Below are 13,738 nucleotides of genomic sequence, written 5' to 3'. Positions count from 1 at the left end.
CATGTGTTTTGAATCAAACCACAGAACCGACTCTAAAAATCAGTTAGAATCAATTAGAAAGATAGAACGGCCCTCTGACATTGAAATGTTTCCCCTCGAGTTTGACTCACCTGAGACAAGAAAAATGAACACTCGCAATGGAAAAATTGGAAACCAGTGCACTGATTGAAACTCTGAGAAAGTTTAAAACAAATTTGCCGTTTCTTCCTTCAGTTGCTGACAATCTGAGATGGCGCAGTTTGATAACAAAACATGTCCAAAATGAAGTGTTGGCTTAGCGAGATCAATGTCTTTCAAGTTGATAAAGCTGTTTATTGGCTATGAAAAGATTGGAATGTATTTTCAAAGCATGAAATTTCATCACGACCTCGAATCCTTATCAGGAACAGTCCAAACTCAATCCTTTTCTCTTTTCTTCCACACAGATCTGCTTTGCCCAAAGAAGGACGAAGAGCAGACAACGACAGAGCAAAGCCATTATTGTTTGCCGTCGTACGAAAGAATACCTTGTGACTAGAGCATCTATCTTGGCCCAGGAGAAAGCTGACATTTTCAGTCGAATGTCAAATGTCATCAGTGCTGCGGGGTTGGTGCTCCAAGACTTGGATGAACGAAGAGAGAGGCGACGCTCTGAATGGTCTGGCAGAAATCAGTAAATGGAAGGAGCTCAGGAGGAGCTCAATCTCCATTTGGTCTGGTTGTATTATTCATCACGGGGCATCATGATGGAGCACGTCTACAGCAGTTTGTCTGCGCCACTTTATAACGGGGCTTTGCCACTCATTTAAATGATCGTTTATCAACCCATCTTGAATGCGTAGATGAGGAAAGGTCTCTTTGTTCTTTGTTTTGGCTGTTATTATACACAGTTCTACCTCGTGATGAAGAAGGAAAAATATTCAATTCAATCATAGCTGTCAAGGTGCCTCAACCCAAAACAAAGGTGACATCTACATTAAGTCTACACTGATGGTGTTATGTTTTCTTTAGGCAAAAACACATTCTGTACTCGTCTTGTTCCTGCTCCAGTTAGCAAACAAATGATGTATTTCATAGCTTAGAATTAAGCATTAAGCAAGTCTTTGAAAAGAGATTGCAAGTTGCCTTCACTGTGGAGGAGCACAACTGTGATTGTGATCAGATATATATCTGGATCTACAGCACTTGAGATTGTGACGAAATGCTTCTGTTGGAGACAGTGTGAGTACATTTCAAATCTACTCTCACACGTCTGTATGACTGTAGTGTTCGCCAAGGTTTCCCATTATGCATTACATGACAGCACTGTTTGTCTGTCTGAGACCTGCTAGTCACTGATGCCTGACCATCCTTGTCCAGAGGGTGTGGCTCATGCGAACTTGGCTCGGAGAAAATGAATGTAAACAAGACGACCGAACCCATCTGCACCACTCATGCTACACATTATTACACACATATGGCATCAACTGTAATCACGCGAGAACTCACAATATCAATACAACAATACATTAAATAAACGTTTATCTATGATTATGATTTATGATCAGCATATTTATTCTGTTCAGTCCATGGTGAATCCTAAATTTTGACTCAACCAGAATCAATCAGAGACTCTCACCAGTGATTTAAATCATTTTTGCAAAGCTGAGGAATCACGTCTCAAACCCATCTATTCATTTCATCACTTTACTTGGTGCGAAACTTGTTTGATCAGGGCAAGGATTCTCATCCGTACTCATTAGCAATATTAATCCAACGCTATTAATGCTGCTCGGCTCAGACTCTTCCAGTCTAATGAAACATTTGTCACTCACTTAACAGAGAAGTGAACCGTCAGATTCTTGACTCTGGTAAGATCATCTCTGCAATGCTCTTCTTTCAACAAGCATTTGGCTAAATAATTCAACCTCTCCCTGGCTGACGTGGGAACAGCACCTCTGAACACAGCACATCTACTCGGTTAGATGTCTCAATAATTAAAAGCGAGAAAACATTGTCTGTTTGAACCTTCCAAGGGTTTTATTGTGCTGCCTGAAAGACAGGGTGCCTTTTCAGCAGGGTAATTTTCTCAGACTACAACAACGTTGTGAGGGAAGGCTCATCGCAGCTACAATCAATCTCCTTTGTTCGCCTGAAACGCAGGTGTTATGTTCATTTATTTACCTTTCCTTTATCTGTTTTTTCCACAAGAAATATCTCCCCATTGGATACAATTATTGATGTAAAAATACCTACTAACAATCAAACTTCATTCCCTGACCGGGAACCAAACACGGTGGTGAGGGCACTGACTCCTAAAGCCTAGACCACCTGGGAATATGGAGATGTGGATAACTAAACATGATCCGGATCACTCCCAAAATCCAGTCATTTGTTCCTTGTCCCATTACACACCCTCCTGAAAATTTCATCCAAATCCATCCACAACTTTTCAAGTAATTTTGAAGACAGACAGAAAAAACAACTCTTTTTGTGGAGGATCTTTGTGGATGAATGAGCAAAATGCTCATTAAAAAGTGTCTTTCAACGTGGAGCAAATACTCCGCCTCGTCATACTACTGTTTCAAACACACCCACAATTTCCTCTAATTTGTGTTCCCGCCGGCAACACCACACATCATAGCAAGGTCATGCCACACTGCTGTTATCAGGCACAGAAATAGGCTGTTTTTCTGTTCAGGCAGATGGAGGCTGTCTTTGGTGAGCAACCATTATATGCTCTAATGAGGAGGTTGAGCAAATATAAAGTTGGACAGAAATGTTTATCTGGTCCTCTGCAGAGATCAAACTTCTTTATAGCCTGACCTTTCGTCTCACAGCAGTTGCGCTGCCTCCTCATTAGGCATACAATGAGGGAGGCTCAAGCATACCATGGAGTCACAGACTTGGGTCAGTGGTTGGTCAACCACGAGTTCAGAGGGGTGGTGTCTGATCTTGAGCTCCAAAGCAGCAGCTAAATCTGTGTCAAAGAAAAACAAAGTCGTATTTCTCTTTCAGCACGAAAACAGACATCATAGAAGCAGCAGAAACATGTCCGCCTCGTGCGCTCCACTGTGGTCTGGTAAGCAGGATAATAAATTCTTTTACAACTTGTTCTACTTGATTTAAACTTCCCATTTCATTTATCACTCAGCTCACACAGCATGACAAGCCCTGCACCTGAGCCGACATAACGTTCAACAGCAACTGGGTGTTGTTCTCCAGAGCTTCTTTGTTCATATGAAGTCGCTTCGTGGTTATAATTCATGCCACTCAGCAACATATCTATAGCGTTTTATTTGACAGAGACAAAGATCATGATGTAGAAATGTTTACAAGCAGTCACCGCTACAGCCTGGACAACCATCAAAGCCTGCACACACCATGATAGAGACTGTTAAACACAAGCCTTTGTTTGTGGTTATGTTACCCTGTTTCAACTGTCACGATTGTTCCACAGTAATTTACTCAACAACTTGCTTTTTAGAGCACACAATGTAAATGAGCACTTTGGCATAAACTTCATTCATAGTAAAACAGACATTTGGGCCTGTGTACAGGGCTCATAAGGGCAGCGTGAAACTGAACAAGTAAATACATTTTATTGTTTTGGGTATTTACACATGTAGTGAGCTCAAGTGCAGGCAGTTCACCATTATTGATCTTGGTCGCGCAGCACTCCGTGGGCGAACTGGATTTGTAGGGCGCATTTGGATTTGTATCACATCCGTACGAGAGTAAATTCAAGACACAGACATTTGTTCGCTTCTCTTTAGGACAATGTAATTACAGAGAATGGATCTCCTTAAGCAGCACACAAAATCCACTTCTTTTCACGCACATTGTTCTTATGTTTTAATGGTGTTATGAACATCATGTTTCGCCTCCTTTCCCCGCTATATGTGCTTGGTTTCATGGTCTTTATTTCAGCTTTAAATTTGATGACGTCTTGTCTCATATTATAGCTTAACTCCTTCAATTCCATAGTGAGTGACGTCCGCAGTGCTTTGGTCTGAGCTTGCATCCAACTTTTCTTTCTTCTCCTTCACTTTCTGCTATATTATAATGTAGTTTTCTCGTAGTCATAATAATGTTCATATATCAACTGATCTTGAAACACATTACAGATCAATACCTCAATTAAATTATTCACCGTTTCAATGGATTTGTCTATTTTGAAAAAGTTTGTAAATAAACTAAAAAAAACTGAAAAAATGTTCCAGGTTAAAGGAATTTCAACACGAGATGAGAAAGTGGATGTACGTATGTGCTTCAAGAGGCGTTTGTTGCAGTGGTGGACCATGAGGGCCAGCAGGTGCCCTCAAAGGAACGGACGCATATAGTTGATGGATAGTTGTGATAGCCAATCAAATCACGAGTTGGGGACAGTGAGGCCGTCTAGCTGGCCTCACGTTAAACGTGACTTGCACGCGTCCTGTGATTGGATATTCATTCCGTCATTTCAGGACTAACCGCGATTTCTTTCCCGCTTTTGGAACATATACAGATTTTTATGGGCAGAGTCGCTTCACAGCAATGAAACCACAGATGTTTGGAGACATTCCAGCGCATATCGCCTGCATTTCCCCGGCATCCCGAGCCGCACCGGCAAGATGACCAGGCGGAGGAAGTTTGCCACTTCAAACATGTTAATGACGGGACGCACTGGCACAGCTGTGTGATTCGTCTCTGACATGTGTTGTGCCGCTGTCGGCAAATTGTGGCCGTCTTGATACGAAACTGAGACTTTGCAAATGAGTGTAAAACAGGGCTTCCGCCACGTATAGACTAGCCTGGCGGTGCTGCACAGATAACATGAGAGCCACCACGCCATCAGAAAACTGATCTCTTTTTAATGATGAAATCTCACTTGATCATATTAAAACGAATAGGAAATATCAAAGACGTGGTCTTGCACATGTTGGTTTTCGCATGTTATTCGTGAAAAAAAATCCTGGAAGAAACATCATAAAATGACTGAAGTCTGTTGCTGGCGGAACATATGAGCAGACGGACCGCTGCTGAGGAGACAGGTTTACTTATCACTTATCATGCCCTGTTTCTCTATCACTTCTTGAATGGCTGCATTCTGTTTGTTTTATATATATATATATATATATATATATATATATATATATATATATATATATATATATATATATATATATATATATATATATATATATATGCCCTTGACTAAAGGGCTAGGTGCAAAATGCACAGCCCACCATTGGTTTCTTGTGGTTTCTTGTGTTATCAATGTTCTTCCCAGGATTTTTTTTTACCAGTACTGGGGGTGTCACCAATGGGGGAACAGTTATGACAGAGAAGATGTGTCAAAGCTTAAGGGGGTGGCAGCGAACGGATGGACAACAGAGCATATTGAACATCTTTCACGGTCCTCCTCAGCGCCCAGCGCTGCTGACCTTGCAAGTCACACTTCACTTCTTTTTGAAAGTGCTGGGATTTCACCTCCTACGCTGGGAAAAGGGGTCAAAATCTCAGCATAGGAAGCCCATCTGCTGCTAAAGCCACAGGGAAACCCTGGTTACGACATGCCAAGAAAGGTATCTTCCACAGAATAATTAAGCTTTCCAAAAGAGATTATTGAACATCTTAATAAAGAGTTTGGTTTGATTATATTGACAACGTGTATCAAAGAATGGCAAATGTATTTGCTGTGTTTGCCAAAATCATGTCTTATCGACCAGAGCATGGGACATATCAGGTTCTGCTTCATCTCCCTTCACGCTATCAGAGGCCTCTTCAGGTGACATCTTGTCTTTATGCCTCGTGGATGTCCACAAGACGGTGGAGTCCCCAGGGCGCACCCAGGACATGCTCTCTCAGTCGTAGAGTTAGAGTAGATTTTCGGATGAGGATGTTTGGGCCTCTTGATTTAGATTGCTGCCCTCACGACACAACACAATGAAGTCTTTCCTTGTCTGTCTCCTTCTCTTTAGACAAAATGTCAAGATTGGGGAAGCTTGAGCAGCATCTCGGTTCAGGAACAACAACAACAATTGTCCCTGACAACTAAACGCACAGAAATTCAGCTTCTTTATCTGCAGGTTTGCACAAGGGCCCTCTTTACGGCTCCAGATGGAATGGATTTCCTGGGATGGAGAAGGACAATGTGTCTTTGATAGTATCCATGGTGATAAACTGCACATCAGGGCTCCGGTTCACCGATAAACATGTAAATCTCAGGCAGACATTCACATCTGACAACCAGGATCACGGTGGGCATTGTAGCCATAGATTATCGTTCCTATTGCTTTATTCAACCCCATTTTTTGTATTCAGCTACAGCTGGAGGTTTTTGAATTTTCACATATTAAAGATGATGTTTTGCTCAAGAAAACATATTTTCTGGGATCAAAACCAACTTCTTTTCACCATTAAATGTGGCTGGAAAGTTCTTGTTTTACGCTGTTCTTCATTAAGTAGAGTGAGCCTGCATGAATTTGGGAATAGTTGTTCACGGTTTCTGTTTATTTTGTCACATGCCAATTCAGTAATTACAGCACGGCAAAGACCCCCACTTTACCTTAAATGGCGACCTCTATAACTCCACTGAAAGAAGTCACCCAAAAACTGTTCTGAAAATCAGATCCAATCCACTCTTTGACACCATGTACTGTATAACGGTGGCCCAGACCAGAGCACACGTTGAGTTTGACTGTTTGAGACCACACACCGCAGCAACACGAGGGAGACCTTTGCAACAAAAGAAAGCACTGATGCGAGTCTGACTCCATATTACAGAGCATGAGACCCAACCTGTTCTCATTCAACAGACTGTTTGGGGGAAAGGCAAACATTTTCTCAATTACTAGCAATGTTTGATCAGGTCACATCAAGATATAGTGACCTTAGACCACAAGTGACAAACACAGTCCAAGTAGCAGGAGGAACAATACAGCAACATTATCTTCAAAGGATATGGGATTTATGGTGTTCCTTAAATCAGACAAAGCTTAGGTGGCCTAGCTGCTGAAGTTATTCAGCTCAGACAGGTGATGAAGCGATGACACGTTAAGCAGTTGGTTAATCTGTAACAAAAGGCAGCTGTAACTAGTGCAATGTGCCTTTCACAGCTGTTAGAAAACATGGATTATGTGATGCATCTTCCGTATGTCTGTCTTGATGTCTTTCAACACGTAGTTAGTGACCGCCGTCTTGATGGTTCGCCACAACTGCAGGATGTTATAATAAAAGAAAGTGTCTGCTGTCACAGCGCGTCAGGCAGGTCGAAGGCTAAGAAACCAATCAACAGACGTCTGAATATCATTGCCCCAGCGACCCACTAACACCACGCCAGGAAATGAAGAGCAACATCCAGGAATGACAGTCCTGACCTTTGGAAAATATTTTTCTGTGTGGTTTTGTTTGGGTTCTGAATGTCAACAAACGTAGGAAGAAGAAGGTCAGTGAGACCCAGATAGGACACGGAACTAAATCTAGAAAAGTGCTCATGGCAGAAGCAGCACTTTATGACAGAGAGTAGAAGTGAATCTTTTATTTTCTCAGCTTTATATAATTACAAGTCCAGCTGGATTACATATCTATCAAACATCGCAACTCCACGGTCTGTGCTCCTCCTCACTCACGCAACATACCACAGGAAGTCATTATTTTTACACCAATAAAATATGGTCCTTGTAAGTTCGGTGTGTACAATATACTCTGGATGAAACAACTGAGGAGTACAAATACTTAACTTCTGCAAACATACTTAAGCAATACACTCTCTTCTGACATCCTGAGATATTTGGGGGCATTTCAACATTGATGGCTTTTCCATAAAACTGGCTCCCACAGAGTTTTAATGGTCTGTATCTCCTGCCTGACAGCTGGCAACCTGTGTGGGAAGATATTTCAAGCAATAATTAATATGTGAATGCCTGTTAAGTTCTTTGGACTGAAAAAGTGGATGGGAATATACTATTCTAATTCACTCATTCAAAAAAAAAAATCATCTGAAACTTGCTTTAATGGCAAAACAGTCAATGTCCATCACTTGAAACTAGCCGAGAGCCAGCCTCATGATTTGTTAAACTGTTTCAGAAAAAAATGACAACAAAAAATGGCAAGAATGTACAGTGCAGTGAGCGAAACAGTGGGCATTCCAGGTGTGTGGAGCCATTCATGTTGATTTAATGCAGCTAAGAAAACATTTGGATTCTAACACAACCAGCACAATGTGTATTTTCTGTAGTGATTGTGTAAAGGATATGTAGGGATTGAAACAATTTTCAAAATATTTATTTTTTGGAGCAAGAAAAAAAGGTCTCATGCCGGCGACCCTGGACATGCTGGAGAGCGGATGTCTATGCACAAGATGTGGAGGAGGTTTCTGAGAGACAAACAAGTCGCCCTCCAGCCTCATTTCAGCGGAAAACGATGGGACAATGGATGGAAATGAGGTTTAATTTCAGGTAAATTAAAAACATTATTTCACTCCTTTGTGATCGATATGAAGCAAGGCATTGAAACAACAGCAGAATTACCTGCTGCTTCAATCAATAAAAGAAATAATGGCATTTTTCACTCAACAAAGACTGATGAACAATTGCCAAGCCACTGACAGATGCAGCAACAATACTTTTTCCATTTGCCAAACTGATGAAACAGACTGCATCCAAAAGGAGTAAAAACTGCCAGATGTGGCCTGCGAGTCGCACATCTGGTACTCGACAGCATGCACTTGTTTTCTCACCATTGTGTGATATTGTTTTTTGAAACTGTCTGCTGAAGTGTAATTGTGCAGGATATATGAGCCAGAGTGGAAGTCATTCGTCAGACCAGAAGTACAGTGAGACTGCCAGTCACAAACATAAATAAAAGCTTCTGCACTGGTAATGGACACTTTTCCAGACCTTAATCCCAAATCAAAGGAGTATTTTTATGTTTTCTTTGTCTTTTTAATAGCACACTTTATTGCCATCAAATTCAACAACACGCAGCAGCTGAAGTTTCCTGATCTCGGCTGTGTGACTAACCTGAACAGAACAAAAGTCAGATTGGCATTTGTAGTTCAGGGACACCAGTGAAGGCTCCTGATCTCTGAGACATTCAATGCTGTATTCGCCCAATATATTAGTGAATTTCTCTTCTCTACTTTAGTCATACACCAATGTGAGGAAAACCTTAAACTCATTTTGTGCCTGGAGGTGTTTCAGTGAGGCAGGAATGTTGAGTTAAAACTGCCAGTCGCTCAACCAACCTCCTATGGTTGTGACACCTCAAGAGATATTTTTCCGACATTGTGATGTGAGACAAATTCAAAAGAATAATTCACTCACACAAACTGGGAGTGCTCTTAGGTTCAAGGATATTTTGACAGTGTTCCTGTGACTCAATTGTCAAACTCAGTAACTGTGGCGGCTCAAAACATAACAGCACTTAATCACGCCTCTCTACTGTAGTTGAGTGGAAAGAATGTTTATTTAAAACATGAATTTACATCTATAATATTGAGAATACCAACCACGTAAGGGTTTTGCCCAGGGTTTGGCAATACAAATGAAAAAAACGGAATGGTGTGGAACACAGCCGAGGACTGATAAAGAATTTACTGAATTGATGAAAGTAAAAGCACTAGTTTTTCATCATGAGAATCAAATCTGCGTCCAATCTGAGCTCTTCTGATGCAGTCCATCTCTTCATATGTCCAACCAGTATGCACGACTTGAGTTCCGCGAGCAACAGGCTTTATTATTCTTTCAGGATTTTTCATGTCTACCTCCATGACCCACTTCATTTTAATGCATTTGAGCATTTCACGTGAGATTCAATCTTTTTTATGATGCCGTGGCAGATCTCATTTAAGCCGTAGCAGTGCCCCACGCTACTTTATAGCTGGCGGAAACCCAGCACATACATGCACCTCTTCAACATTTTTCAATAAAGTCCAACAGAGTTGTCTAATGAGTTTCCACTCTGCTTCATTTAAATAAATTAAATTAAAATAATTAATTAAAATAAGACTTAAACATTTCACAACAATATGTCATAAAACATTTTTTCAATTTTGTGAAAATGAACAGCTGTATTTTCTTCAAGTCGGTTTTGAAGCCGTGAGGAGAAATGCTTCACATGGGGAGTGGAAGACCCATATAATGCACAACCGAAATTTTATTTTCTCATTCTAGTTACTCGATACTGACTATACAATAGATGAGATCATGACGACTCCCTTCTGCAATTCTCGTTTGCTCCTCTTTCCTTATTTGGAAGGACATTTTCGTGCAGCTGAGATTTAAGAACACTTGAAGCCACCATGATGGCGGCTGACGGGATTTTACGGTGCACTTTGGTGCAGCAGATTACAGTTGTGGGGAGAGGACAGTTTGTTTTCTCCTGCTGCGCCCTTTGTTTGGGCCTTAGGGAGGGTAGAGGGATGGAGATGGCACTCTTTCTTCATGTGCAGAGACATTTTTCTTTACGACCCTAAAACAATCTTGATCCATTAGTTTGAACCATTAGACAGCATATTATTTGGCCCGGTTACAGCTGCAGCTCTACAGTTGGACCTCTGGCATCAGTGATACAGCGATTTGTCTCAGACCTTTTTCCTTCAAATTTAACTCCCTCCTTTTTTGGGTTTCTACAGTCAGCTGTGAAATTCTACCCACAAGACAAACAATAACGTGACTGAGAGCAAGAATCTTATTAATGAGCAGAACAAAACTGTTTCTAGTGTAAGCTCACCCCATATATAGCCAGAATGTACTGTGCAATGGATGTTAAAAACGCGGGGGACGGAGACATGGCCGAATCAATCTCTGGAATCTCTTTGCAAAAGCGGTTGCATTCAATATTTTTCATGAACCCGAGCCAGAATCCAGAACACTTTCCCAAAACTGTGATCGAAGTTACAGATAACATATTTCCCTGCCACTCTGTTTCTGTCTGATTCTGTCTCAGCTAATGTCTTACTGCTCGGTTCCAGCAGTATTTATCGGCCAACTGAAACAAAACAACAGGCCAAGAAGCCCTGCCAGCTGCTGGTTATGTCTACAAATGACGCAGAGCCAAGAGCTGGCAGTGAGTCATTGGCAGGGAACAAAGACGAATAGAAAGAAAGACGAAGTGGCCCATTGCCCTACTGACAGAGAAAACTTGCGCGTATTGACATTAGCGTCACGCTCACTTCCAGACACACATTCTTGTGAGTAAGCGTCTTAGATTTGTTTTCAACAAACATGGACCCCTTTTGCTTCAGGTTGCAACATGTCGCCTCATGCACTAAACACCCTCAAGCCTCTAATGTGCTGGAAAACATCAGAATGCTCATTCTTGTGTATTTGTACAAACCTGGATGGAAATGTTTTTTTCCTACTGATATGGACACTCGGGTCTTTTTATACGCTGGACACACTGGAATTGTGATTGCTGGAAATCCAACCATACATGCTGCTTTAGAACACCGTCATTGGCTCCGCTTTCTATACAGTACGTTTTCTTTGCTTCACAGCTCATAGACTAACGCCTACTGTGAATTCAACTTAGCCACAGCACGACACTTTGTGTTGATACAAAGCGACATGCGGGGGTCATACAAACTCCAAGGAATTTAACACAAGCTGTTACATACTTCCTGCTGTGTGCCACCGACTACCTGTCACATTCACTTCATCTTTCGTCCTCTCAATCAAACCTTGAAAAAGAGTAAACAGGAGGGGTGTAAATGTACAAAAACATTTTAGGCTTTAGTTTTACAGTTTCAGTTCGGTACATTTTCAGAATAACAAGGGACACGGACGCAAATTTCCTCTACTAGACTCTTAATATGTAACACTAAATTAAAAATAGTAAATGATAATAAAAATATTTTAGAACATATACTCATGTAATTTCCTCATAAGTGGTCAACCTTTTCGATCATAGTGATGGTGGGAACAAAAGAGCTTTTCCATACAGATTTCTGTAATGCAGAACATAAACACTTCTGCCTCTTTGCTCACAATAATTTGTTTTATGTGAGTTTGCGCTCCTGTTATGCTGCGGTGACGTCACTCTTCTGTCCGTCTGACCACATACCAAGCTACCTTGGCGAGACAGAGGACATATCACTGGGGACCGTCCAGCTGGAGTTACGAGTTGTTGTGGCTACCATACTGCTTGCGGTGTGTTGTGTGCTTGTGCTTTGCAGTGTGACAGTGTGGGAACACATTATAGCCTTTTTTTCGGCAGATCAGACTGAAGGCCCTCAACCAAAATGGTCCTGTCAATGTAGATGTGCCGTAAAAGGAGGCTGACACCTGAGTAGAGACTCTACTCCACTTTTTGAGCTGTTCAAATGACTCGAGACAACCAGATTATGAGATGCACAACAGGAGATCAGTCTAGAAAATGACACAGCACAGAGACCTATGACGTCCACCACAAACCAATCATGAATGAGTGCGTTGACTGACCATTCTACCATCACACAAACATGATTCGCTGCCTTCCAGTTTCAACAGTGGACTCTGTACGAAGTGACGCAGTGGTGAGGACAAACAAGACGCCTGCAGACTGGGACTGCTTCCTTGTGTTGAACTCTCAACAACTCTCCATGCTGTAATCATCCTGCAACACCTAAAACAGCGGGAGTGCCCAGAGGAAATCCAGGGAAAACACACAACTCATGGAGATGAGAGATTTGGGAAGATTCTTGGCTGCATCACAACCACTGCTCCTCCCTCCACTCCCGGTCAGTCAGAGCAGCGACTCCTCTGTGGAAGGCACCAAATATGAACAGAAAACAAAATGTCACAACAAAACTCGACCTGTCAACACTGTGTACTCACACACTCCAGCGAAGACAAACTGCACGTTTGTCACATTAGCCCTAATTGGCAGCAACTTATGTCTGTGTCCTGTCAACCATGTGCGAAGTTTTCTGTCAGCGCTTTGGCGCCCGTCACACATTCAAGGTTCACTGCTCCCATCGGAAAAAAAAGCATACAAGGTCGACCAACTATTCGAGCAGCAGTGCATGAGGAGTACATCTGGAGCTGTCATTGATATAAACTCAGTTCCCACGATAATATATTGAGTCTGTTTATATACAACAACTTTGTATTGTTTGGGTCACAAATCATTCTCATACTAATTGTCTTCAGGCTCAATAATCTGTAATGTCATTCATGTTTGTTCAGTGTTCATCACATTTTATATGTCTATTTAATACTGTTTTGCTGCAGCCCTATTTAATGTTAGCATTGGACATTGCTCTCATAGAGAAAAGCACAAAATGCAATAAGAGAGTAGACTGGAAAAAAAAAACCTCCAACAAAAGGTAAACCCTTGAAATAACTGGAAAAAATCTGTCCATATAACATGCGACAGAGCAAGGTATTTAAGATGCATCATTATAAAACAAGTCCCTCTCCATCTTGCACAAATGTCACTTGTAAAGTGAGTTTATCTTATATATCAAGTGGGTGGGGAAATTTTGACTCAAAATATAAATAAACTTTTTGGGAGCCTTTGCAGATCATCTCCATCACCAACACAAAGTCACTCAGAATAACTGAAGGAAGAGGGTTTAAAGCCTGTGGAGCACAATCAGGTCTCAAGACAGTTTTACAAAGACCAACTTAACCCTTTAGTTGCCATTTTTTCAATTCAATATTCCACTTGATATCACTATTTCAAAAGGCTGTACCTCGAAAACAGTTTGAGGTGAATTACATAACTTTTATGGATGTGTCCACTGGAGATACAAGTCAAACAACGATGATGGCTGGGCATCACCACCACTATTTGCAGTTTATTTTCTCCAGCA

General features: G+C 41.4%; 1 protein-coding gene across 1 annotated transcript in view; it reads right to left on the bottom strand.

Moving 5' to 3' along the window:
• The window catches only part of adam19a (ADAM metallopeptidase domain 19a), a 141,628-nt gene that overhangs the window by 57,638 nt on the left and 70,252 nt on the right, over window positions 1-13,738 (bottom strand). The gene's annotated exons all lie outside the window — the stretch shown is intronic.

Source organism: Synchiropus splendidus, chromosome 3 (assembly GCF_027744825.2).
Source record: "Synchiropus splendidus isolate RoL2022-P1 chromosome 3, RoL_Sspl_1.0, whole genome shotgun sequence".
In the NCBI taxonomy this organism is placed as follows: domain Eukaryota; kingdom Metazoa; phylum Chordata; class Actinopteri; order Syngnathiformes; family Callionymidae; genus Synchiropus; species Synchiropus splendidus.
This window is presented reverse-complemented; position numbering and strand designations above follow the sequence as displayed.